Consider the following 27,321-nt stretch of genomic DNA (forward strand, 5'->3'; position numbering starts at 1 on the left):
TTTTTATTGAAAATGGACATGTGGCATTCTTATGGCAGGAACAAGGAACATCTTAAAAAAAACAACAGTGAAATTTGTACGCCCCACAAAAATGTTATAAAAATGTTAATGTTAAAAACGGGCTTTTCGAGAAAGTACTAAGAGACAAAAAAGTTTTAAAAACATTGTATTTAACTAAGCTAGTACAATAATAATTTAATTGGAACGTAAACAAAGGTTTGGGGGAATATAGTGGAACAAAACCCCCATAAAATTTTTATGGGGTGCACAAATTTCACTATAATTTTTTTAAGATGCTCCTGCCATAAGAATGCTACGTGTCCATTTTCAATAAAAAATCTCTAATAGTTTTAGATATATTAAAGAAAATTGATTTTCATTTTATAACTTCAAAGGGCTGTAACTTTTTTTATGTGCACATCTTTACTAAGGTAAGTTAGGTTCAATCAACCTATTTTTGACCCTAGAATCTGTTGTATAATTTATGACCAATCTTTTCGGGACACTCTGTATAATACAACTTAAGTCTTGTCAAAACTGACCAATTTTCTGTAGTTTTTCGATATGTGTCAATAGTAGAAAATAATGAGTGTGTACCGAAAGAAATCAAAATTTGCGAGTTTTTTTGAGTTAATATCAGTAACTGATTTCAGTGCACAAGAGCTTAAAACTTAAAACTCTTATTTTAAATACTCTGACAGAATATGGAATTGATTTATCTAAAAGAGGGCAGGATTATGATGAAGCACACGATAGGCCTCTGTAGGACTAACTACATCACTGTTAAAATGATGTACTTTATCATTTAAGGGACTTCGGCCCTCTGTAATAATGCAATCTTTCATTGTGCGTCTAAATTTTTCAAAAATACTTATTAGTTTTCTCAGGATTAAAAAAAACTGAATGCATTTAAAACACATTGGAGCGACATTTTGCGCCTATGCCCTCATCTCAAAAAGTGTGTTTCTTAATTCAATAAGCAAGGTGTTAATTTCAAGAACACTGTACATTAGTGCAACATTTTATATTCATTAATTTAAACATATAATCCTAACGTAAAGTTTCATATTTACAATGAACAACTTATTAGTATTACGAAAAAAATCGTTGGATCAATAAAACAGTTCATTGAATTAAAAATTATATTCATTATTTTTTAATGAATAGAACTACATTGTAATAATGAACGTGATCATTACTCAATAACTTATGTTTATTGTATTAACGTACGCGTTTATTGTATTAACGAAATTTTCATTGAATCAATGTAAAAAAAGTCAATGATTGTAGTTCATTGCTACTATGTACAATATTTTTTCAGTGTATTGATGAAATAATAATTTCTTACTTCGGATACTTTCACAATTATCGTGCAGATGGCGCTAAGATTAATAGATTAATTTATAATTACATATTACGGAACATTAAAAAAACTTAAATTAAGTATTTAAAACGTAAGTATATTTAAGGTAAAAATATATACCACAGCTTTGACCAACTAATATTTTCTATAATAAATGTTTTTATTTTTAATTTTAAATTAATCACTTTGACATTTATGTCAAATTTCCAGTAAACGTTTACAGACTTGTCACTACTGGCGCTCGCGAATTTTTAAATATCCCCTCTAAGTACGAACTCACAGCGTATACACTTTTTTAGTCCAGGAACCGAAGTTTCTCACCTCGCAATTTTTACATAATGGATCGATTTGCTTGAAAATTTCAGAATAAGTAGTGGATAGTCCAAGGATCAAAATCTATATCTTGCCTAAAGGCGCTCACACCATGGGGGTGGTTGCCACCCCATCTCGTGGGTGGAAAATGTTATTATATTTTGACCGCAAATGTTGATACAAACATTCATTCTAAGCAAAAAATGTTCCATACATTTTTTTGATAAAATTAACAGTTTTCGAGTTATTCGCTATCCAAAGTGGTAGTTTTAAATATCTAAAAAATCAATGTTTTTCGATGGTGTACTCATTTACGATTCACTCAATTTTTGCCGTAGAAAAAATTTTTTCAAACTAAGTTCTCGGACATTAAATAACTAGTCCTGTCGCCAGGGGGGGTACAACGGCCTCCTTTATTCAGATGGACTTACCCAAATTTTTTTCATGTATTTTGACCCGTAGAATACGAATTTTTTGGGTAACAGTTGATCAGGATGTCGATAAGATTGTTATTGACCAAGAACTTGAGGAATTACATAACAGAGGTTTCTCACAAAACAAAACATTTTTTCGTATTTTTTGGGTCATTCTAAGTAAAAAATGTTCTAAGAAGTTTTCCCGTAGGATGCTCAGTTTTCGAGATAAACGCGGTTGAACTTTCAAAAAATCGAAAAACTGCAATTTTTAAACCCGAATAACTTTTGATTAAAAAATAAAATAGCAATTCTGCTTAGCGCCTTTGAAAGTTCAAGTCAAATTATATCGGTTTTGATTATTTGCATTGCTAAAAATTTATTGTGTTATTGTTAAACAAAGCTACAAACACCTAGTGTGTGAGTGATGTTTTCTATGATTTCTCATTTAAAATCTAACGAGTAGGTAGAATAGGTAGCAATCGAGGTAGTAGTAGGTGCAATCGAGGCTATTTCTACGTAGCATGCGTTAAAACGCATGTATTAGGCACGGGAAACACTATGTGTTTATAGCTTTGTTAAACAATAAAAAAATAAATTTTTAGCAATGCAAATAATTAAAACCGATATAATTTGACTTAAACTTTCAAATGCGGTAAGCAGACTGGCTATTTTATTTTTTAATCAAAAGTTATTCGGGTTCAAAAATTGCAATTTTTCGATTTTTTGAAAGTTCAACCGCGGTTATCTCGAAAACTAGCCATCCTACCAAAAAAATTGTAGAAACATGTTTTGCTTAGAATGACCCAAAAAATACCAAAAAATGTTTTGTTTTGCGAGAGATCGCGGTTATGTAATTCCTCAAGTTCTTGGTCAATAACAATCTTATCGATCTCCGGATCAACTGTTACCCAAAAAATTCGTATTCTACGGGTCAAAATACATGAAAAAAACTTGGGTAAGTCCATCTGAATAAAGGAGGCCGTTGTACCCCCCCTGGCGACAGGACTAAACCTACAATTTCATATTAAAACATTTTTTCTTATCTCTGATGCTAATCTTTCTATTCTGAAGAGAATGGCTTTTTTACCAAATTACAAATATTCGTTATTCACTTTAAACTCCAGTTTTTTAAAAACTAATAATTCTAAGTCAGTCAAACATCTAGAATCTATTAATAATACATAAATAACGAAGAATGCATAAGGCCAATGACTAAAAACACCGCTAACTTATATTATTATGCTTCCAATTGGATTTCTCCTTTTTTTTTTTTCAAAAAAATATATATTGATTTTTTAAACGTAACTTTCTTATTTTTTATCTTAGAAAGTTTGTTAAAAAAATTTTGTAGCTTTTTGGAAGATCTATAACGTTATTAATATTAAATCTTTTAAAATCCTCAGTCACAAAAAGAGGTGACATTGAAAGAGTTGGTAAAGGTGGTTTTTGCATGTTATTACAAGTTTTAATTGTCAATAGCTCACTTAATTTTTGGCATAGAAAAATTTTTTCAAACCAAGTTCTTAGCAATTAAATTAGCTACAATTTCACATTTAAATATTTTTTCGTATCTCTGATGCTAATCTTTCTATTATGAAGAAAAAGGCATTTTTACCAAACTACAAAAACTCGTTATTCGCTTTTAAATCCATTTTTTTTTAAATAATCATCCTAAGCCGATGAAACTTCTAGAACCTATTAATAATACATAAATAAAGAAAACCACATCAGGTGAATGACTAATTTTAATTAGGGTGGTGAATAGGGCATTGTTTCCCATCTTTTTTGCTGAAAAAAATAGGGACTGACATTCTTTTCATTATAAGTCACTTAATTTTTGAGCTAGACACGTTTTTTTTTATTTCTGGAGATAAATATTTTTAGATACTTTAAATTAGTTTAAACAAGTAAAAAATGCATAGTTTTCCCGTCTTTTGACTTTGAAACTACAATATTTATCATTTGAGGAAGAAGAGCTAACATATAATAAAGTACAGCTCGATTAGTATTGGTCTTAAGGAAAATTTAAAACAACGGTTTTGTTTATTTTTTCAAAAGGTACATTATTGTTAAGTAAAGTTGTTTTGATAAAACGAACACTTTTGGAGTTATTAGCAGAAAATTGATTAACAACATTGTTTTTTTCGATATAAAACTAACACTTTCGATAGCGAATAAATCGAAAACTATTAATTTTATCAAAAAAATGTATGGAACGGTTTTTGCTTATAATGAACGTTTTTACCAACTTTTTCGGTCAAAATATAATAAAAAATTTCCACCCCTGAGATGGGGTTGCAACCACCCCCATGGTAAAAGCGCCTTTTGGTATCATATAGATTTTGATCCTTGGACTCCTTGGACATTACTTGTTCTCAAATTTTCAAGCAAATCGATGCATTCTGTAAAAATTGCGAGGTTTTGTCCTATTTTAAGCTTCATTACTTGGACTATTTTGACACAAATATTACATTATAATTTATTTATACATAATTTGAATTATAACAAAATTTTTTTAAATCCAAATACTAAATAAATAATATAATTTCTTTATGTTATGGGGAGTTTTAGATCTAGACGTGTTATAGAAAAAAAGATGGTGAAACATTTAATTAAAAAAAAAAACGTTGTTTAATTTTTTTTTATTTTTATGGTAAAATTGCGATTTTGACAAATTTGATTTTTTAATAAAAAATTAAGTAATCGTGTGTGGAAAAAATAAATATGCCATTTTAATTGCCTATTTGTCTAATTTGTAAAATTCATATTAGAGTTTTCAAAAAGCGTATACAGAGCGAAATTTTTTAAAGCCGGACCTGATTTTTTTCTAGTTTGAATAAATCAGTTGATTGGGTGGTAACATAAATCAAATATTTGTTTAAAAAATTAATTTTTGTAATAAAAGTTAATTTTTTTTTTAATCTATGGTTCACTTTACCAAATCTTTAATTCATAGTCAAATTTGATTTTTTTATAAAAAATTAAGTAATGCAATATGCTGCTCAACTGCTAGCAATAATATGCTTCAAATCTTGGACATTATCCAAAGCACATCTTTAAGACTTGTACTAGGTGCTTTTCGTTCTAGTCCAGTGGCAAGTCTTCAAGCTGCACTAAACGGACCACCTCTATTTCTAAGAAGACAACATGTCTTCTTAAAATACGCTGCTAAACTGTATAATAATATCCGTTATCCTAATAGTCCTGTCGCCAGGGGGGTACAACTGCCTCCTTAATTCAGATGGACTTACCCAAGTTTTTTTTTATGTATTTTGACCCGTAGAACACGAATTTTTTGGGTAACAGTTGATCCGGATGTCGATAAGATTGTTATAAATAAAGAACTTGAGGAATTACATAACAGCAATTCTTCGCAAAACAAAACATTTTTTTGTATTGTTTCGGTTCGAGATAAACGCGGTTGAAGTTTCAAAAAATCGAAAAAGTGCAATTTTTGAACCCGAATAACTTTTGACTTTTGATTAAAAAATAAAGTAGCAATTCTGCTGACTACATTTGAAAGTTCAAGTCAAAGTCCATCGGTTTTTATTATTCTGATTGCTAAAAATTAAGTTTTTATTTGTTAAACAAAGCCATAAATTCCTAGTGTTTCCCGTGCCCAATACATGCGTTTTAATGTACGTAATCTACGTAGAAATTGTATTTATGTTGTTTAACAATAAAAAAATTAATTTTTAGCAATGAAAGTAATCAAAACCGATAGAATTTGACTTTAACTTTTAAATGCGGTAAGCAGAATTGCTATTTTATTTTTCAATTAAAAGTTATTCGGGTTCAATAATTGCAATTTTTCGATTTTTTGAAAGTTCAACCGCGTTTATGTCGAAAATTATGCATCCTACGAAAAAACTTGTAAAATTATTTTTTGCTTAGAATGATCCAAAAAATATAAAAAAAATGTTTTGTTTCGCAAAAATCGCTGGTATGTGATTCCTCAAGTTCTTTGTTTATAACAATCTTATCGACATCTGGATCGACTGTTACCCAAAAAATTCGTGTTCTAGGGGTCAAAATACATAAAAAAACTTGGGCTCACTGGCGACAGGACTATAACTACCGGCTCCTACACACAAATTACATTTCCCACGACTGTAGCAAGAAATCGAGATATTTAAACTTTAAAGAACTTATAGCGAGTTATGGATATAACACTAATTTGTTTAGATATTTGCTATCTATAGATCCAACTCTACCAACCTGGACAATTAATACTCCATACATTAATACTTCTTTAATAGCCCACCCAAAAAACGACACAAGTCCCATTCTCATTAATAACTTCTATCAAGAAATTCTAACAAAATATGACGACTATACATATTAAGATTTTCACTAACGCTTCAAAAACCGAAAACGGCTGTGCCGCAGCACTTATAACAGACTCTATGGAATAAACTATGCGATTACCTATTTATTGCAGTGTATTTACTGGAGAAGCTATTGCAATTTTAAAAGCACTTGAATTTTGCCAAACTAATACAAATCCTAATATTCTACTAATCACAGATTCACTATCATTACTTCATTGCATAAAACAGATCTATCCATCTCATACTATTATCCAAAAAATTAAATGTATGATATATTGTATGCAGGGCAAAAATATAAACATTCACTTCTTTGGGTACTTTCACACATAGGTATTTCAGGTAATAAATAGGTCGATGCCCTAGCATTTAAAGCAACTTCTGACGAACACATTGATAATATTCTCCAAAGAATTCCAGTCGCAGATATTAATTTGAATATCAAGCAATATTGTATACAAGTTTGGCAGCATTGTTGGGATTCGAATAGCTCAAAGCTCAAAGAGATCAAACCTTACATCAATCTCCAGCTCCAGCTCCCTGAAAAGAGAAGAGCAAGTGGTAATAAACCGATTAAGAATTGGGCATACAACATTAACCCATAAGTACTTAATATCCAAAGAGCTACCACCACAATGCTCATACTGTAGATGCCTGATAACAGTCCAGCACATTCTTACAGAATGTCCACTTTACTTGTATGAACGAAGCATCAACAACATTTCTGAAGAACCAAGTCAGCTGAAGAATATATTAAATTATAATTTACTCAGTACAATTAATTATCTTAAAGATATACATTTATTTCATAAAATGTAATAATTATATTGTAATTGTTCAACATCCGCTAATAACCTTCCATAGTGGATGCGGCTTTATGTAAATAAATAAAAAAAAATTTGCTAAAAAATGTATCGGTAAATACCACGTCGATCCCTCTAAAAAATATGTTCCGTGGTTTAATGAATCGTGTAGACCAGCTGGAGAAGATTGTAAAATAGCATTAAACCGATTCCGTAAAACTAGAAGCGGATCTAATAAATTTTAGAAAACTAAGAGCTAAATCTAAGCGAACTGTCAAAGAAAACAAAAAGGAGTCATGGAACAAATACATCAGTAGCATAACTTCTGACACACCTCCTAGTCAAATATGGACTAAAATAAAACAGATGAAAGGTACATACAACATATAAAATTCCAGTCGTTATAGAAGATAATAATGTCATAACTGATGATCAGCAGATTGTAAATACACTTGGCAAATACTTCTCAAATAAATCAAAATCTAATAACAACGCTACTGAAACAATAAACATATCAAATGAATGTTTTGTACATAAGAATCCAAATTCCGATGACCATCCTGTCAATCTCCCACTAACGATCGACGAATTACTCGAAGCTGTTAATTCCCTAAAACATAGTGCTGCAGGGCCGGATGACATTCCATCGATATTTCTAAAACACCTTCATGAAGATTCCCTAATAAAGTTACTAGAATTCTACAACAACAACTAGGTAACCAATTTCCATCATTTTGGCAACAAGCTATAACTATTCCACTCAAGAAAAATGATACTTCTACAAATACGACTATGTCATTTAGACCCATCTCATTAACGTGCACACTTTGCAAACTCCTGGAAAAAATTGCCAACAAACGCTTGCTTTGGTTTCTTGAAATACATACTATAAATTCCGCCCAATCAGAATTTCGTCCAAATAGTTGCACAATGGATAATCTTATCACTCTTCAATTCGATATCATAGAGGCATTATCTAATAGAAATAAACTTGTAACTGTCTCCCTCGATATAGAAAGTGCTTTCGACACAGCATCAAGGCCGGCAATTCTAGAAAAACTGCAAGAGTCTAATTTATCTGGAAACATATATCTATTTGTTGAGAATTTTTTAACTAACAGAAGTTTCAAAGTCTAATGGTAAAATGTCTCCCTCATATATCTTGGAGACAGGAGTACCTCAGGGATCAGTCCTTAGTACATCCTTATTTTTACTGCTTCTTAACCAAATTAGTTCCTTACTACAAGCCCCTGTCAAACATAATATCTATGCGGATATTCTAGTCATTTACTGTTCGGTAAAGTAACAAGCTCCATTAGTACACTTTTGCAAAATACCATTGATAACATATGTCACTGGTCTAACAAAATTGGCTTGAGCTTCTCACCCACAAAGACTAAAGTAATTAACTTTAGCAAAAAATATAAGCAAACTCTTCCACTCAAAACATTAAAGGGCATCCACTACAAGTAGTTGAAAACCATAACTTTTTAGGGGTAATTTTCTACAAAAAATTAACATGGAAGATACATACAGAAAAAACCAAAGCCAGTGCTGCAAAAAGTATAAATCTTTTAAAATCATTAGCCTATCGCCAATGGGGAGCCGAGGAAGAAGTACTGTTAAGAGTATACAGAAGAGCCCTAATAAGATCTAAGTTAGACTATGGATCTATATTATATATGTCTGCCCCTAAAACTTATTTAAAATCACTAGACACAATTCAAAACACTTCATTAAGAATATGCCTAGGAGCCTTTAGATCTAGCCCTACAGAAAGTATATATATCGAATCGTGTGAACCCCCTTTAAGTATTAGAAGACAACGTCTATTAAACTCCTATTTTGCCAAGGTCTCTGCAAATCCCAATAATATATCTTGCCAACTTATTAAAAATACTCAGTTAACGGGAGTACACAGTATAGCTATTACTGTGAGTATGTAGTTTGTGAGTTTTGACTACCCATAAGCCAGCTATAGGACTTGGTAGGTACAAAACGGCATATTTTTTGGCGGTATATATCTTTGGTTTAAGAAGAGACAGGAGAACAATAAAAATACACCAAATCAATAGCGATGAGTTAAGCTTTCAAATAATGTCTAAGCTGTTAGGATCAGACATACAGACGGCTCAGTATAGCCGAAAAACTGAAAAACTAAACTTTGAAAATTTTGGTTTTTCGACAATTACTCAAAATTTCAACCTACGAATTACGCCGATAACTGAGTGTTTGTAGAAGGACTCTAGACGAATTTAACGGTGTATACCTTATATCCGGGAAAATTCAAATTTTTAAAGTTATAGGCTTCATAATTATGATCAAATCTATTTCTTATGGGAAAACGGTTTTTCAAGCTCAATTATTCCTGTAATAGCTTCAGTTATCATACTTGACCTTAGATGCATAAGATACTACTTGTCAATACGTTTCAAACTCATGTTAAGTGAACAAAATCGGTTAAGCCGTTTAGAATTATTAAGCTACAAAAGTATAATAAAATTAACGATTATTCCCGAAATGGTTTATGTAGTTGTAGTGGTTACAATGGTAAATTTGATCTGGCAACGGGCTATCCGATTTCATTAACTGGCCATCCCAATATTTTTTTCAATCTATTTCAAATACAAAAAAAAACTAGTGTACATTCGATGGACACTAGATCACTTGAGAGATAATGCGAAAAAGGCGACCATTTATAAAGCTTAACGTGTAATCGAGAAACATTGCATTCAACTTTATACATTTAATTTATAAATAACTTTGAAAAACTCCTGATAAAAGAATAAAAACCGCTAAACGCCGTAAAAATGAGTGGCTCATACAATATTCCAGCTACAAAAGATCTGATATGAATATTACGTGGCGCGAAAATGTATTTTCATTTTGATGCAAAACAAAATTCTAGTTTTATTTTAAAAGATTTTTTCATAATATAATGCTAAATTTGAAGTAAACGCGCCACAAAAGAGTTTCAAAATTCAAACTGTATCAAAGTTACTTTTTTGTGGCGCGTTTTACTTCAAGTTGGGCAAATATTATGAAAAAATATTTTAAAATAAAACTAGAATTTTGTTTTGCATCAAAAGGAAAATACATTTTGGCGCCACGTAATATTCATATCACATCTTTTGTAGCTGGAATATTGTATGCGCCACTCATTTTTACGGCGTTTAGCGGTTTTTTAGTCTTGTATTTTAAAATCTAAAAACAAAATGTGTAATGTGATAGAGTTCCTCAAATATTTTTAAGTGTACCATCTACTGTAAATTTAACCTAATTATTTATTGTTGTTGTAATATACATCCTTGTGTCAATGGCCGCAGCAGCCGAGACACGTTAATTGAAATAAAAAAAACTATTGATGTTTATTTATAAATTAATATGTTCGTAAAATATGTCTTTGTAAAATGTTATTTATATCTCAGATATTTTTGTGTATCAGAAATGTATCGCAAAGGATTTTCATCACTGGATGGATTTCCCCTATGTTAATGTGATAAACCTATTGATTATTATTTTTTATTTGTAGAAACAGATTGCAATAAGTAAAGGATATTTAAAAAAAATTAACCTGTTCTTGTGGAGATCAGGAACAACAGCAATTATTTTCTGTGATTTTCTGAAGGTTCTCGCGCTTTTCTATTATTTTCTCTGTTATCTAACGGCTCTGAAATTGAACAAAGATACTGGAACTAAATCTATATTTTTACGTATTGTGCTAATCAGAAGTTAAATATTCTCAACAATTTTTTTATTAATGTTCTTTGATAATTAAATGGATTTATTTGTAGATTTTGGAGTGCTTTACTAAATATTTCCCCTTTAAGCCACATATCACCATTAGCTAAGTCCTATTAATACGTACATCTCTTGTTATTAAAAAATGTAATATTTATCTACAATTGCTGGCAGCTTTGTTTTCAAATCATCTACGAAAGCGTATTTCTGACTATTTGGTCGTTATCAGTACGGTGCAACCAAGTTAGAAACAACAGCAAATGAACTTGGGAAATGACCTCTACAGAAGCAAGTGACAAAAATGTGTGGCCAAAATGTCAGAAGGCTCTACCTTTCAGAGCTAGAACTAACACTGCCATGGAAGTACAGCAACCTGAGGAAAGGAAATCCAAAACGTCACAAAGATAAAGGATGTTGATTATGCGAGGACTACTATAAACAGAAAAGGAAAAATTATTGTCAAAAACTCGCAATGTGGATACACAGGAAAATAAGTAAAAAGGAAGAAGTCAACCGTAAATACCAGTCTTATTCGTACCTTCGAATCGATCGCAGGCTATCGTTTACAAAGAGAACCGGATTCATCAATTTTTGTTGAATTATTAAAAACTCGTTAAAAATTTAATACTCGATAAAGATATAATTTTATAGTCCAGTGAATTTTTAAATAAACAAATTAAATTGGTTCCCCCATTATGGGGGAACAAAGTTCATTAGGGACGTCCTCTCAGACGAAAGACATAGTGAATAGTGAAGATAGTTTAATGGAAAATAATAGTTTTGAACCTAGTGCTACTTTGCCGATAGAAAAACAAAAGGATATTAAATATTTCAACTTGATCTCAGATAAGTACAATTTAGATAATATTTGGGTTTATATTGAAAAAATTGGGAATGAAACTGGTCTTTCTAGATTGCACCCTATGGCGATAGGTCACCTACTATTTAAGACCCTGAAACTTACACATATTAAAGAGATAAAAAGCATTGGCCGTAATCGTATAAAAGTTTTGCTGTCATCACGTTTAGAAGCTAATAATCTTGTCAAAAATAAATTATTAGACGCTCAAAATTTAAGAGCTTACATTCCAAATCACTTGTTGGAAGTTAAAGGGCTTATAAGGGATGTAGACACCCAATTTGACATTAATTATCTCATGGAAAACATTGAATCTACTTCCAAAGTTTTAAATATTTATAGAACAAAGCGTAGAATCCAAAAAGAGGAAACAATTGAATACGTAGATAAAAAAATATAGTTGTCACCTTTGAGGGTAATATTCTACCCAACTATATAGGTTTTAATAGAGTTTATTTTCCGGTAGAACAATTTATTGGTAGGGTCGTTCAATGCTATCGATGTTTGAAATTTGGTCATGTGTCAAAGCAATGTAAAAGTTCCCAGGAATGTTGTATTCAATGTGGGCAAACTAAGACTACTGATCATACTTGCGATAAAGCTATGTATTGTATACATTGTAAAAGTAATGAGCATGTCACAATATCAAAAAAGTGTCCCTTTTATGAAAAACAAAAAAGATTAAAAGTATAATGATCGAACAAAAGACTACTTTTTTAGAGGCAAAACATTTGTGTGAACAATCATTTTCTGGTGTTATGAGTCAAAATTACTTTTCTTTGCTTGAAAATAATGAACAAGAATTTCCTTCGCTTCCAAAAATTAATAAAAATTCTGTCTCCACTCAGCTAGGCCCACAGACCAATAAAGCGCGCCCTCTAATATCTTCTCAATTGAACAATAATTCACATGCATCTGTAGGAAAGAAAAGGAAACCAAACTCTCCTATCATACAATCTCCTATTCATAAACCTATCTTTCCCTTTACATTTGGACCTACCCAGCCTTTACCGGCTAATCCACATAAACCCAATTATAACAAAGTTGAAAATAAAAATCAGTTGACAAAAACTATAACAAATTTTATAATGAACCTCTTGGAACATATTCGTTCAATTGAAGATATAAAAACGTTAGACGATAAGACTATAATTAATGAATTAGAACAGGTTTTAAATACTGTAAACAATAATAGCTTCTAATGGCTGTACAAGATATTTTAAAAATTGGTCAATGAAATGCTAGATCTATTATGTCAAACAAAAACAGTTTAATGCAATACGTAAACAATAAACAAATTGATATTTTACTAATTAGCGAAACATGGTTTAAAAAAGATTCTCATTACAGTTTTAATGGTTATAACCTAATAAGAAGAGATAGGAAGGAAGACCGGTTTGGTGGCGTTGCGATTCTTATCCGTAACACAGTAACCTTCAGTGAACTAAAACTAAATTATAACTTTAATTCTGATATTGAAGTTTGTGGCATCAAAACAAAATTTAAAAATATTGAACTCAATATATTATCTATATACAAACCTCCTAAATGTAAAAGTACAGTATGTGATTGGGCAAATATATTTTCACAGGTCACTGGTTCAGTAGTTATAGGTGGAGATTTCAATGCGCATAATACGATTTGGGGATCTAATTATAATGATGCAACTGGAATACAACTTATTAAAACTGCAGATGACTTAAATTTTACAGTAATTAATAATGGAGAGCCTACCATTTTAACTAAACCAGATCAAAATAAATCAGCTATTGATGTTACTTTCGTTACAGCTGATCTAGTCAATAAAATTAATTGGTCTATACATACAGACACCGTGGGATCAAATCATTTTATGATCTATATGGAAATTACCGACATCCATTTACCTGAAGAAATTATTCCTAAAAGTAAATGGAATACAAGAAAGGCTAATTGGTCCATGTACGAAATTTCAGCAGAGCAATTTTTCAATAACTATTACCAAATGGAAAATACGTCGGACAAATATAATTTTTTAATTGATTGTATAAATTATGCAGCTCAACTATCAATTCCACAATATAAAGCTTATAAAAACAAAATCAGAAATTCTCCGCCGTGGTGGAATACAAATTGTGATAACATTATCAAGGAAAGAAAAGAAGCACTTTCAAATTATAAGCAAAACCGTAACTTTGAAAATTACTTAAAATGTCAAGAGAGCATGGCTAAAAGTAAAAAAAAAATTAAAGGAAATAGCTAAAGAAAGTTGGAAAAACTTTGTCTCAAACTTAAACAAAAACACTCCTTCCTCGGCATTATGGAATCAATCTAGAAAAATCAATAGAAAACCAATTACTAATCGAACATATCTTAATGATACATTAGTCGACGAAATTTTTGATCAAGTTGCTCCTCCATCAGTCCAATTACTAAAAAGCTACAGCTATGCTTCAAATGAACAAAACCATTTTTTGCTAGAACCGTTCAACATTACAGAATTAGAATATGCTCTTAAAAATCGGAATAACACAAGTCCAGGTTTTGATAATATTAAATATCCCATGATACAACACCTTCCAAAAATAGCTAAACTCTTGCTGTTGGAAATATTCAATGAGATGGTCAAGAATGGGAGTTTAGTTCCTCAATTTCAAGATGTCATTATAATACCAATACTGAAACCAGGTAAAAATCTCAACGTGGCACAATCATATAGACCTATATCTCTTATGTCATGCCTTCTTAAAACAGTCGAACGAATGATAAAACCGAGATTGGAATGGTGGTTAGAAAAAAAGAAATTATTTCCCAACCTTCAATTTGGGTACAGAAAAGGAAGAAGTACTTTAGACGCCCTTTCAACATTAGTGGTAGATATACAAAACACATTTACAGACAACAATTATTTACCTACAATATGTATGGACATAGAGGGTGCATATGATAGAGTCTGTCTAGATATTTTAGTTGAAAAATTAGTCAAAAATTTCCAAATACCAGCCCAACTAGCAGGAACAATATATAATTTTTACTCATGTAGAAAGATATATCTCAGAGCACATAACAGTAGTCTGATAGTTCCACGATACAATAACTTGGGGCTGCCCCAAGGATCAGTATTGAGCCCTTTGTTGTTTAATTTGTACACTGCTGATCTACATAATAGCCAAATTGAAAACTGCACTTTGAAGATTATACAATATGCTGACGATTTTCTTGTATACTCGTTTTCAAAAAAATATGATAATTGTATACAAACATTAGATAAAATGCACAACTTGTCAAACAATTGGTTCCAACAAAATGGATTTGGAATTTCCACAAACAAATCTAGTGTTTGCATTTTCACACGACACAACTTACCAAATATTGATAAATTACAATTAAGCAATCATGAGTATAGTTTCCAAACTTCTATCAAATATTTGGGGATGATACTTGACCGAAAACTAACATGGAAATCACATATTGAGTTTATGCTAAACAAATGTAATCAAGGAATAAATTTTTTAAAAGCAATTTCAAAAACGTGGTGGGGAGCAGATGTTGAAACATCATTACTTTTCTACAAAGCTTATATACGATCAATCATAGATTATGGTTGTGTACTCTATGGCTCTGCATCTGATCGGGCCCTAAGCAGAATCGACATAACACAAAATACAGTTCTGAGGATTTGTTTAGGTGCTATGAAATCAACTCCAATTAATGCGTTACATGTCGAAGCTTTAGAGATGCCACTGAAATATAGAAGAGAATATCTAAGTAAAAAATTTATTATGAAATTACAACATAAAGATCCTTCCCTTCATTTAAAAATAAGCAAATTGAATGAAGCTGATCTGACGAATAAATATTGGAAACACAAAAATTCACCTCCACTTTGTGAAGCTTTTCGCAGTATGTCAAACTTTGATGTTACTTCAAATCCAGACGAAATCTTAGACTTTAAAGATTTTCCTTCATTATTACATTTGGTAAAAGTAATTAAGCCAAGTTATCATGAAAATGCAGCTATCAGTCATAACATCTTAAGAAGTATCTTGGACGTTTTTTCGGAGTCTATAATTATCTACACAGATGCGTCGAAGTCAACGTTTGGCACTGGATGTGCCTTTTATGTCCCATCAAACAATACAGAAAAAATGTATAAAATAAATAATGCTTTCTCAATATTCAACGCTGAAGCAATTGCAATTTATGAAGCTTTATTATATTTTATGAATACAGAAAATAAGTCTACAGTAATTGTTTCTGACTCACTTTCCGTACTGACAGCTATTCAGACAATAATATTTCCAAGTCATAATTTAAACAACTATATCTTCCAAATTAAAAAAATACTTTATGAAATCTATAAAAAACGAAGAGAAGTGCATTTCCTATGGGTTAAAGCACACATAGGTATCACCTGCAATGAACATGTTGATTTATTAGCAAAAAAAGCCATCACACATGGATCGTTAACCGGACATAAACCTTCTAATCCAGATATATGTGCAATTGTTAAAAATGAAGTTAACCAACAATGGAGACGTACATGGAACGAATCTAGCAAACATAGTTCCTCTCAATACGCGATGATTCAACCTAAAGTGCCTACTGAGTACTGGTTTAAAAATTATTCCGTTCCCCGCAGATATATAACTTCCATTATTAGAATAAAATTTGGGCACGCCTGTTATCCTTTTCATTTGGCGAAAATTAACATTTTATCTTCAAATCTATGTTTAGACTGTCAAAAAGAGGGAGACTTAAATCATATATTTTTTGAGTGCTCAAAGTATACTCAACAAACTAATAAACTAATTGAAAATTTATTAAAGTATAATATATTTCCACCTTATAATTTATGTTACCTACTTTCTCTAAATAGGAAAACAATATATGACTGTTTAATGGAATTTATTTGTAAAAGTAAAATCAACCTTTAAGCATTATCCACAAATGATTATTTACCTGTGTTTTATCCCATATGTATTTACCTCCTATCCGCGACCTAGTCTAGTTATGTCTAAACGAAATGTCTTGAAGGGTCCCTAGACGAGAAGAAGCAAGTGACCCTGTCTTATTCCTACCTTAACTCCTGAATATAATAATTGTAATATTAACAACCACCTTTACGGTAACGTTTCCTTATCTTTCTTATTTTTGTTTTGTTTTATATTTTTGAAATGTATGTAGATTTTGAAATATACTTGTTGTGACTGGCTGAGTGGCGACAGCCCATGCCAAAAAAAAACCGTAAATACGTATTTTTGACTATTTGGTCATCAGTAAGATGACGCCAAGTTAGAAAGAGGAACAAATTAACTTAGGAAAGGATCACTACAGGAGCAATGCGACAATTTTTGGCAAAAATGCCAGAAGACTCTGTATTTGAACTCCAAAAAAAAAAATGTAATTTAGTTTGTGAAAATTTAGTAAAAAAGTCTAAAATCTTCAAAATAATGTCACACAGAGAAATAGGAAAGCATAGTGTTTAGGCAAAAATAATTATGTTCACCTGGGGTTGTTCCTTTTGACTAAGTGCATCATTCTCTTAAGAAATTTGCTGGTGTTTATCTACGTCACTTGGTATAGCGAGCTTTGTTGATGTGCTTCTTTCGTAGGCCTTTCATTTTTTTATGAATTTTGTTAATCTGAGATCAAATGCTCTAATTATATTTCTTTATTAAATCAAATAGATATGTAGGTAGATCTTAAATTCCAATTTGGAAAATGGGTTGGTGTGTTCAAATTCTTAGCAGAATTAACTTCAGATGAATTATATTGGTATCTAATGTAAGAAAATAAGGTTGTTTGATGGTTTAATTAAAAAAAATCGAGGCGCTGAGAGCAACAGTGCCCTAACCACAAAAACGAAGTTTTTAGATAACTGCAAACTTTGCATTCGCATTTTCATTATGCTTATGGGATGGCACTACAAATTATAGAGCGCCATTTTACAAAGGTAGAGGTAGGTTGTGTAGACCCTCGTTAATCGGAATATTTAATGTTGCTGCTTTTATTGATATATTAATCTAAAAATGTTCAAAAATAAAATAAAAATTCCATTTTTATTCATTTGCAATGCGAAGGCAAAACCGTCTTATTTTTCACTTAGAACAGAGAGCGCAAGCCAGCACTCTAAATCGACGATTTTCGACTCTATTTGGAGTAATCATCAGACAGGCGTAGGCTTGCTGCTCTCTGCCCGAAGTGACAAAACTACGAAAGTTTATCCCCGCATTGCAACTGACGTTTATGGAGTAGGTGACTAGCGTCATCTGGAAACTGAAAGGCAAAGTTTTCAACCTAATAAAAACATTAATAATATTGAAAAATATTAAAAATATTACTTAAAGATTTTTAATTGAAAACTTATTGGTCCATTTCCCTGGTAACACCTCCATGGCTTAAAAAAATTGCAAGCCAGATGGATGCTGAAACGAAGAAGACCAGAGGGTATTCAAAAACTTACAATTCACGACCCCGTCTCTTCAGCTGGTAAATTCCAACGGAAAATGGACCTAGTTACTCAAAGGAATAAAGACCAATATAAAAATAAAATAAAAATTTCATTTTTATTCAGTTGCAATGCGAAGGCAAAACCGTCTTATTTATGACCTAGAACAGGGAGCGCAAACCAGCACTCTAAATCGACGATCTTCGACTCTATTTGGAGTCATCATCAGAGAGGCGTAGGCTTGCTGCTCTCTGCCCGAAGTGACAAAACTACAAAAACTTATCCCTTATAAAAATCTTTTAGTAATATTTTTAATATTTTTCAATATTACTAATGTTTCTATTAGGTTAAAAATGTCGCCTTTCAGTTGCCAGATGACGCTAGTCACCTACTCCATAAACGTCAGTTGCAATGCGTGGATAAGCTTTCGTAGTATTGTCACTTCGGGCAGAGAGTAGCAAGCCTACGTATCTCTGATGATGACTCCAAATAGAGTCGAAAATCGTCGATTTAGAGTGCTGGTTTGCGCTCCCTGTTCTAATTAAAAAATAAGACGGTTTTGCCTTCGCATTGCAACTGAATAAAAATGGAATGCTTATTTTATTTTTATATTGGTCTTTACTTCTTTGAGTAACTAGGTCCATCTTCCGTTAGAATTTACCAGCTGAACAGGCGGGGTCGTGAGTTTTTGAATTCCCTCTTGTCTTCTTCGCTTCAGCATCCATCTGGCTTGCAATTTTTAGAAGCCATGGAGGTGTTACCAGGAAAATTGACCAATAAGTTTTCAATTAAAAATCTTTTAGTAATATTTTTAATATTTTTCAATATTATTAATGTTTCTATTAGGTTCAAAACTTTGCCTTTCAGTTGCCAGATGACGCTAGTCACCTACTCCATAAACATCAGTTGCAATGCGGGGATAAGCTTTGGTAGTTTTGTCACTTCGGGCAGAGAGCAGCAAGCCTACGCCTCTCTGATGATGACTCCAAATAGAGTCAAAAATCGTCGATTTAGAGTGCTGGTTTGCGCTCCCTGTTCTAAGTGAAAAATAAGACGGTTTTGCCTTCGCATTGCAACTGAATAAAAATGGAATTTTTATTTTATTTTTATATTGGTCTTTACTCCTTTGAGGAACTAGGTCCATTTTTCGTTGGAATTTACCAGCTGAACAGACGGGGTCGTGAATTGTAAGTTTTTGAATTCCCTCTTGTCTTCTTCGTTACAGCATCCATCTGGCTTGCAATAATTAGAAGCCATGGAGGTGTTACCAGGGAAATGGACCAATAAGTTTTCAATTAAAAATCTTTTAGTAATATTTTTAATATTTTTTAATATGATTAATGTTTCTATTAAGTTGAAAACTTTGCCATTAAAAATTTAACTTTCTGGGTGAGGCTACTGTTGCTGTAATTTCTGTTGTAATTATTGTTGTAATTTCAATTTGTGGGTTAGGCTACTGTTGCTCTGAGCGCCTCAATTATAGAACAATATTTTACTTCTAATTGAGAACCTTATGAAACAAATTCCAAAATCCTAGAAATCTATTTTGAAACAAGAAAGATCCATCAATAATTAATTTTACATCCAAAAAGAGGTATTCGAAAAGGATTACGTATTTAAGTTGATTTAAGTAAGTATCACCCTTTGACGTAATTAAAAATTTTCCATTATTCTTCAGTGTGAAAGGTTAACTTACATCACCTGATCTTCCACCGACCGGCGACCCTGCCGTTTAATGAGTATAGACGCTTTATACAGTTTTAAGTATCCCTTAAGGGCACGTAGAAGGGCTCTAGCCTTTGAACTGCCAAGTAAAACTTTCTTCTTTACCCTCATCCTTGTCATTCCAAAGAATTGCACCGTTACTAATGTATGACAAGCGTTTCTCTCGCTGTTAACCATTGTGGAAATTTAGGAAGTTCGTTAAGAACAGTACAAAGGCGTGCTTAACGTCAGATTGAAAGGGAGGTCTAGTAACTTAACAGTTTAATAATTTTTAATTGAAAAAAGTTCTAATTTAAAATGTTGCTTGACTTGAGTAAAAACGTTTTCCTATATTGCGATAATGCTATACCTATTTTCTATTTTGGATACACTTTAACGTATGCTCTTTGTTAGAAAGTTCTTCTTCTTTTTGTGTAGACATGATTCCATTTGTTTTTTAATGTGCCTTCCATCGTTTTCGTGGTCTTCCCACTGAACGTCTTACTATTGGAAACCGTCTCTCGCCGTCCTGACTACTATATTTAAAGCCATTCGGCTTATGTGGTCGTTATGTTGTTCACATTGCATCTCCGTATATCTGTCATTGCGTCGTATATCTGTTCTTCAAGCTCTGTCCCATAGTGTTTTACCATCGATTTTTCAAATAGTTTTCAATCTGCTGTTTCTAGCACTCTTTTTGTTCTCTCTCTATCAGGTCGTGTTTCTGCCGCATATCTCATTCTTGGTCTTATTATTCTTTTCTAAATTCTGTCTTTTACTTCCTTTCTGATATTATTATTTCTCCATATTGTTTTATTCAGGAAACCTGTTGCTCTGCTCTATTCACTTGATCATCCACTTATGTTTCTAGCTTTCCATAGCATGACAGTGCAATACGAAGATATGTATTTCAATTCCATTACTTGTTCTATTATCTGACCCTCCAGCTCTAATTTACATCTTAGTAGATTTGCTGTCTAATAAGGTGTAAAATACAACCACACATTTTGTCTTTTGTGAAGAAATTAACATGTTAAAATTTTTTGGCTGTTGTATTAAATTGGTGCAGCATGCGATGTAAATCATCTTCACTTTGAGAGATTAGTATTGCATCTGCATATCAGTTTATTTTAAGTTGTTTTTTCCCATTTGGTACCTATCCTTTTTTAGTTCTTACTTTTTTTATTAGTTTATTCATGATCAGGTTAAACAATAGGGCACTCAAGGAATCCCCTATCTCGTCCCATTGCTAGCTTCAATTAGGTCAGTTAATTGTTCTTCTAATTTTACTTTTATTATGTTGTTCTGGTAAATATTTTCGAACTTTTTAATTATTCCTAGATGTACCTCTTTTGCGTAAAATAAATGGATAAACTTCTTTAATTGAGCCCTCTCAAATGCCTTCTTATGGGCCACGAAACACAAATATACTGGTTTGTTTTATTCTAATCATTTATCTTAAACCTGCCATAATATAAATATAGCGTCGGTGCGTGATATTCCCGACCTGCAATCCTGTTGTGCTTTTGCTTATGATATAATTTTCTTCAATTTGTTTGTTAGCACTTTGGTTGCTAATATTAATGTTGTGTTCAATAAATTAATTCCTCTGCAATACTTCGGGTCCGATGTATGTTCATTTTTGAAGAGAGGTAATAGGATGCTTGATCTCCAATCTTGTGGTATTCTATTTTTTTTATTCTGTTTTTAAATTCATTTTAATAGTTATGTGGTCAGCTCTTGTCATCCATACTGTAGAAGTTCATTTGATATTCTATCCTGTACTAGTGCTTTTCTATTTTTTAATTTCTTTGTTTCCTTTAGGTGCCACTCCTTCTTCAATGTTTATTTCTTTGTATGTCGTCACTTCTGGTATTGGCGGCACATTATCGGTACCTTTAGCAAAAGAGATCGAAAGTACTCTGCCCATATTTCCTTCTGAATGTGTATCGTTTTTATTAGTTCGTTCCATCTTGCTCATCGAAGTGGTGATCCATCTGTTTTGAGAAATTTTGCTAGAGTTTCCTTTTTATTTGTCTGACTGAAGTATTCGTTCCTTCTCTGATTCGTTTATACTGGTTGTATGAATGCTGCGTTTGTTTTGTTCTCTACTATAAAAGGCTTTCTTCTGTTCTTCACATTTTATCTTCACTTCCTTCATGGGTTTATCTTTTTTTGTATGTTATTTTTCGTTAGAACGTTCAACCCTTTTATTGAAACATAAAGTCTCTTTTATTTAAAACAAAGTTAAAATTATACTAGGTATGAGTTATAGTTGTATCACTTAAATAAAAAATTTAATATTTTAATTGAAATTCTCTCTCGATGTCTTTGTTTAAAAAGTTAATATTTAAAATAACACATACCACATAAAAATTCACAAGGAAAAAGTTTTCCTGTGGTTGGCTGTATACCATGTAATACAAAAAAACAGTAAAATCCAGTATAAAAGGTATATTTAAAAACCCTCAGAAAGGCCACATCAAAATCACATAACTAGTTTTCGACTACTTTACCAGTCATCATCAGTGCTTACGTGCAATGTACATGCTAACCACCAAGATAGTATTTAACAATACTAAATGACCCCAATACGAAATGACCCTAATATTTTTGTTAAATACTATCTTGGTGGTTAGCATGTACATTGCACGTAAGCACTGATGATGACTGGTAAACCAGTCGAAAACTAGTTATGATGTGATTTTGATGTGGCCCTTTTGAGGGTTTTTAAATGTACCTTTTATACAGGATTTTACTGTTTTTTTTTTGTATTACATGGTATACAGCCAACCACAGGAAAACTTTTTCCTTGTGAATTTTTATGTGGTATGTGTTATTTTAAATATTAACTTTTTAACCAAAGACATCGAGGGAGAATTTCAATTAAAAAATTAAATTTATATTAAATTTATTATTATTTAAGTGATACAACTAAAACTCATACCTAGTATAATTTTAACTTTGTTTTAAATAAAAGAGACTTTATGTTACAATAAAAGGGTTGAACGTTCTAACGAAAAATAACATGCAAAAAAAATAAACCCATTAAGGAAGTGAAGATAAAATGTGAAGAACAGAAGAAAGCCTTTTTATAGTAGAGAACAAAACAAACGCAGCATTCATACAACCAGTATAAACGAATCAGAGAAGGAACGAATACTTCAGTCAGACAAATAAAAAGGAAACTCTAGCAAAACTTCTCAAAACAGATGGATCACCACTTCGATGAGCACGATGGAACGAACTAATAAAAACGACACACATTCAGAAGGAAATATGGGCAGAGTGCTTTCGATCTCTTTTGCTAAAGGTACCGATAATGTGCCGCCAATACCAGAAGTGACGACATACAAAGAAATAAACATTGAAGAAGGAGTGGCCCCTTAAAGAAACAAAGAAATTAAAAAATACAAAATCACTAGTACAGGATAGAATATTACATGAACTTATACAGTATGGATGACAAGAGCTGACCACATAACTATTAAAATGAATTTAAAAAGAGAATGAAAAAAAAAATAGAATACCACAAGAATGGAGATCAAGCATCCTATTACCTCTCTTAAAAAATGAACACCCATCGGACCCGAAGTATTGCTGAGGAATCAATTTATTGAACACAACATTAACATTAGCAACCAAAGTGCTAACAAACAAATCGAAGAAAATTATATCATTAGCAAAAGCTAAGTCTTTGTTTAAAAAGTTAATATTTAAAATAACACATACCACATAAAAATTCACAAGGAAAAAATTTCCTTTGGTTGGCTGTATACCATGTAATACAAAAAAAAAAGTAAAATCCTGTATAAAAGGTATATTTAAAATCCCTCAAAGGGGCCACATCAAAATCACATAACTAGTTTTCGACTGGTTTACCAGTTATCATCAGTGCTTACGTGCAATGTACATGCTAACCACCAAGATAGTATTTAACAATATTAAATGACCCCAATACGAAATGACCCTAATAGTTTTGTTAAATACTATCTTGGTGCTTAGCATGTACATTGCACGTAAGCACTGATGATGACTGGTAAACCAGTCGAAAACTAGTTATGTGATTTTTATATGGCGCTTTTGAGGGTTTTTAAATATACCTTTTATACAGGATTTTACTGTTTTTTTTCACATACCACATAGTTTCAAAAGTTATGCATCACCTAAAATTATGCTCATTTTCATAGTTGATTTTTTCGTCAACAGATTATTATTTCATGCACCTTAATTTCTTTTTTGTTAGTTTAGATTTTTCTTTGGTATTTACAAAGTTGAGCAAAGGTTCACTCAAACTTTTTTAGACTTATACCGGGTAGAAGAAAAGAAATATTTTTTTATGTTAAGTTTGAGACCCTGTAGGGAGGACAAGGTACAGGTGTAGTATAAAAAGTATAAAGTATAAATATTATAAAGTAGGTATACATCGAAATCGTATTGTAGTGTCATGATTTGTGAACATCTTGTTTTTTAATGTCCCTGATATTTTTAAAAACAAAGAAAATATAAGGTTTTATTCTTTAACATGATTATTTTAACTCACCAAAACTAAATTAGCAATAAAAAATAACAGTTATCAAAACTTTATAAACAGAAAGGCGCATAATGTAAAGAGTTCTGGTCTACACCTATAAGAGTTATATGTAGACTAGTTGCTCAACGCAACATAAGAGAGACGAAATTGTTTAATGGAGGCTCCGTGATGTTTTGGAGTGAAATTTCCTTGGGAGTAAGTACGGACGGGTCTAAAACTGCAGAAGGTTCGGACGCAGAAGTATTCTGTAGTGGTGAAAATTTCAATATTTCAAATCCACTGGGAGAATAGACCTGGGAGGCAGACATTTTTGCAATCTTGCAGTGTGCAAGAGAAAACAACTTGAGGGCCTTTGAACTGAAGCGGGTTAACATATGCACAAATGGCCAAGCAGCCATTATGGCTCTTATAAGCTTTACGGTGAACTCTAGGCTAGTGTGGGAATGTCGACAAGAACTTGACAGACTGGCGCAATATAACAGTGTTACACTGGTATGGGTTCCAGGTCATCGGGGCATATACGGCAATGAAAGAGCTGATGCACTTACCAGGAGAGCATCAGCTACAAAATACCTGGGTCCAGAGCCGGCCGTGGCGGTGTCCAAAAGCACCGTCTGCAAACATAAAAAAGCCTGGATCCGAAGCGATGATAACTCACACTGGAAGAGTATACCCGGTCAAGCACACGGCAAGATGTATATCGGCCGAACATGTGCTAGTAGGGCTGAATTATTGCTGAAATAAAGCAGGAATCAGCTCAGTGTCATAACAGGTTTTCTCACTGGGCATGCGCCAGTTAAGGGTCCATAGATATAATAACAAGTAGATTAGGCCAGTTCCGAAAAATATCGTAGCGCGGAGCAGTTCGGGTCGGTGGTCTATCTATCTCTCTCTACCGGCGCTTAGCTTTCTCTCTCTAGCATATGATGGCCGCCGCCTCTGTGTTTGTGTCGTTCCATTACTCCTTCCTCTTGGTAGATAAGCTCACACTCGCACGACAGACAAAGATAGCTAGACCAACGTACTTGATATTGGAGTTACACCCCGATGCATTGAGTGGCATATAACTAGCCTGGTCTATTATTAACATGTCTCTGTAAGGGTCACCTGCATACAATGGGGCTGTTTCATGGAGACTTAAGCTGCAGACTCTGTAACAGAGAACCTGAAACAGTCAACCATATCTTGCATGGCTGTGAAGCATTGGATTGGAGGGGGCAAACACTTTTCGGAGACATCGAAGTGACTCAAAAGATATATGGTACCCACCCAATAGATCTGTGGAAGCTGGTACAGGGTTCCAGAATTCTTAAATTGGTTTCATAAAGGAATGGAAGATGTACAATAAGCCAAGTGGCTGCAGTACGACGAATTCACAACAGCCGACTTTCAGGGAAAAAACTACGGATTTGGTGTTTACGTTGAGGCTCTTTAAATAGAGAAAGGTACATTACACAGATTTTCTTTATGTGAACACTTTGTTCCTTTCGCACTATATCTAAAGACTAGTTTCATCTTAGTGTACGATAGGACATGACCTCCTTACATATTGCATGTATAAAACACATATTAAGAGTAAAACTATATAGTTCTTTGTTATTAAAGACATCAGAGAAATTAACAAAAAAAAAATGTTCACAAAATATGAGACTACAACATAATTTCGATTTAAACCTACCTTTATACCTTTTCTTCCCTACAGTGTGTCTCAAACTTTTGTTTCAATTAAAACACATGTTAAAAAATGCAACAATATATTTTCCTTGTTTGTAAAGATAACAGGGACATTCAAAAAACAAAATGTTCACAAAACATAAGACTACACGATTTGGATGTAGACTAACACTTGTATTTGTCCTCCCTACAGGGTGTCTTAAACTTGACATAAGAAAAACATTTATTTCCTTTCACCCGGTATAAGTACAAAAAAAAAATTGATTAAACCTTTGCCCAACTGTGTAAAGAAAAATATAAAATTATAAAAAATAGCAGAATCCGTTAATCTGTTTACGAAAAAATGAACTGTGAAAATCAACATAATGGTCCGAGAGCTGTTAGACATTTTTGAGTAGGTATTTTAGGCAATCTGAAAAATTTTCAGGTGACTTTTCCATGATAGCCTAATACAGAATGTTCTACAAAAGACATTTTTTTGGTGAAATTTTCTAACTGCCAGATGATTAAACAAATTATGAGTGCATGTAAATGAAAAGCCCTATAGGTAAGCAGCAATGTGAGAAAGAGCGTATACCGATAGCTACCGATAGCAGCGAGTCCGTTCGCTCGAGCAAAATCACGTGACCTGGCGATACCCATATTGTTGTGCCTCAAAATGTTAGAGTAATTATTATATATTTTAGATTTCTAAGATATCTTTTTATTAGCTAATATTAATTTAATAATTTATTAAATTAATAGAGACAACATCTGCTAAGAACTCAGTATATCACGAGAATTTGGCGAAACGCATATTTGCAAGTCCCCAGTTTTTTTAACAACTAACGGAAATGGACGGATACTAAATATGGATAAATTGGATTTGAATTGTTTTAAGAGAGATTGTTTACCGCAATCAGATTGTGATGCTATAGTTCATAAGCGAACCAAAGAGAATTTCAGAAATATTTCTGAAAGTAAGTTTATATGTTCTATAAGCTTACATGTTCTATAACTGAAATCTTTTTTTTTTATTAATTCAATCTTCTATTTCTTCATGCGCCTCATTCTTTCAGGAAGATGGCGATCATCACGACCCATTTTATTCTATCTGCAGCAATTCTGAAGAGTTCTATTGTTGTTTTTACACTCCACTACTTTAAATTTTTTAACCA

At 32.3% G+C, this 27,321-nt stretch overlaps 1 protein-coding gene across 4 annotated transcripts in view; it reads left to right on the plus strand.

Annotated features, from left to right (window-relative positions):
- The window catches only part of LOC114334919 (gamma-aminobutyric acid receptor subunit beta), a 609,053-nt gene that overhangs the window by 18,196 nt on the left and 563,536 nt on the right, over positions 1 to 27,321 (plus strand). The window lies entirely within an intron of this gene.

Source organism: Diabrotica virgifera, chromosome 7 (genome assembly GCF_917563875.1).
Source record: "Diabrotica virgifera virgifera chromosome 7, PGI_DIABVI_V3a".
NCBI lineage: Eukaryota > Metazoa > Arthropoda > Insecta > Coleoptera > Chrysomelidae > Diabrotica > Diabrotica virgifera.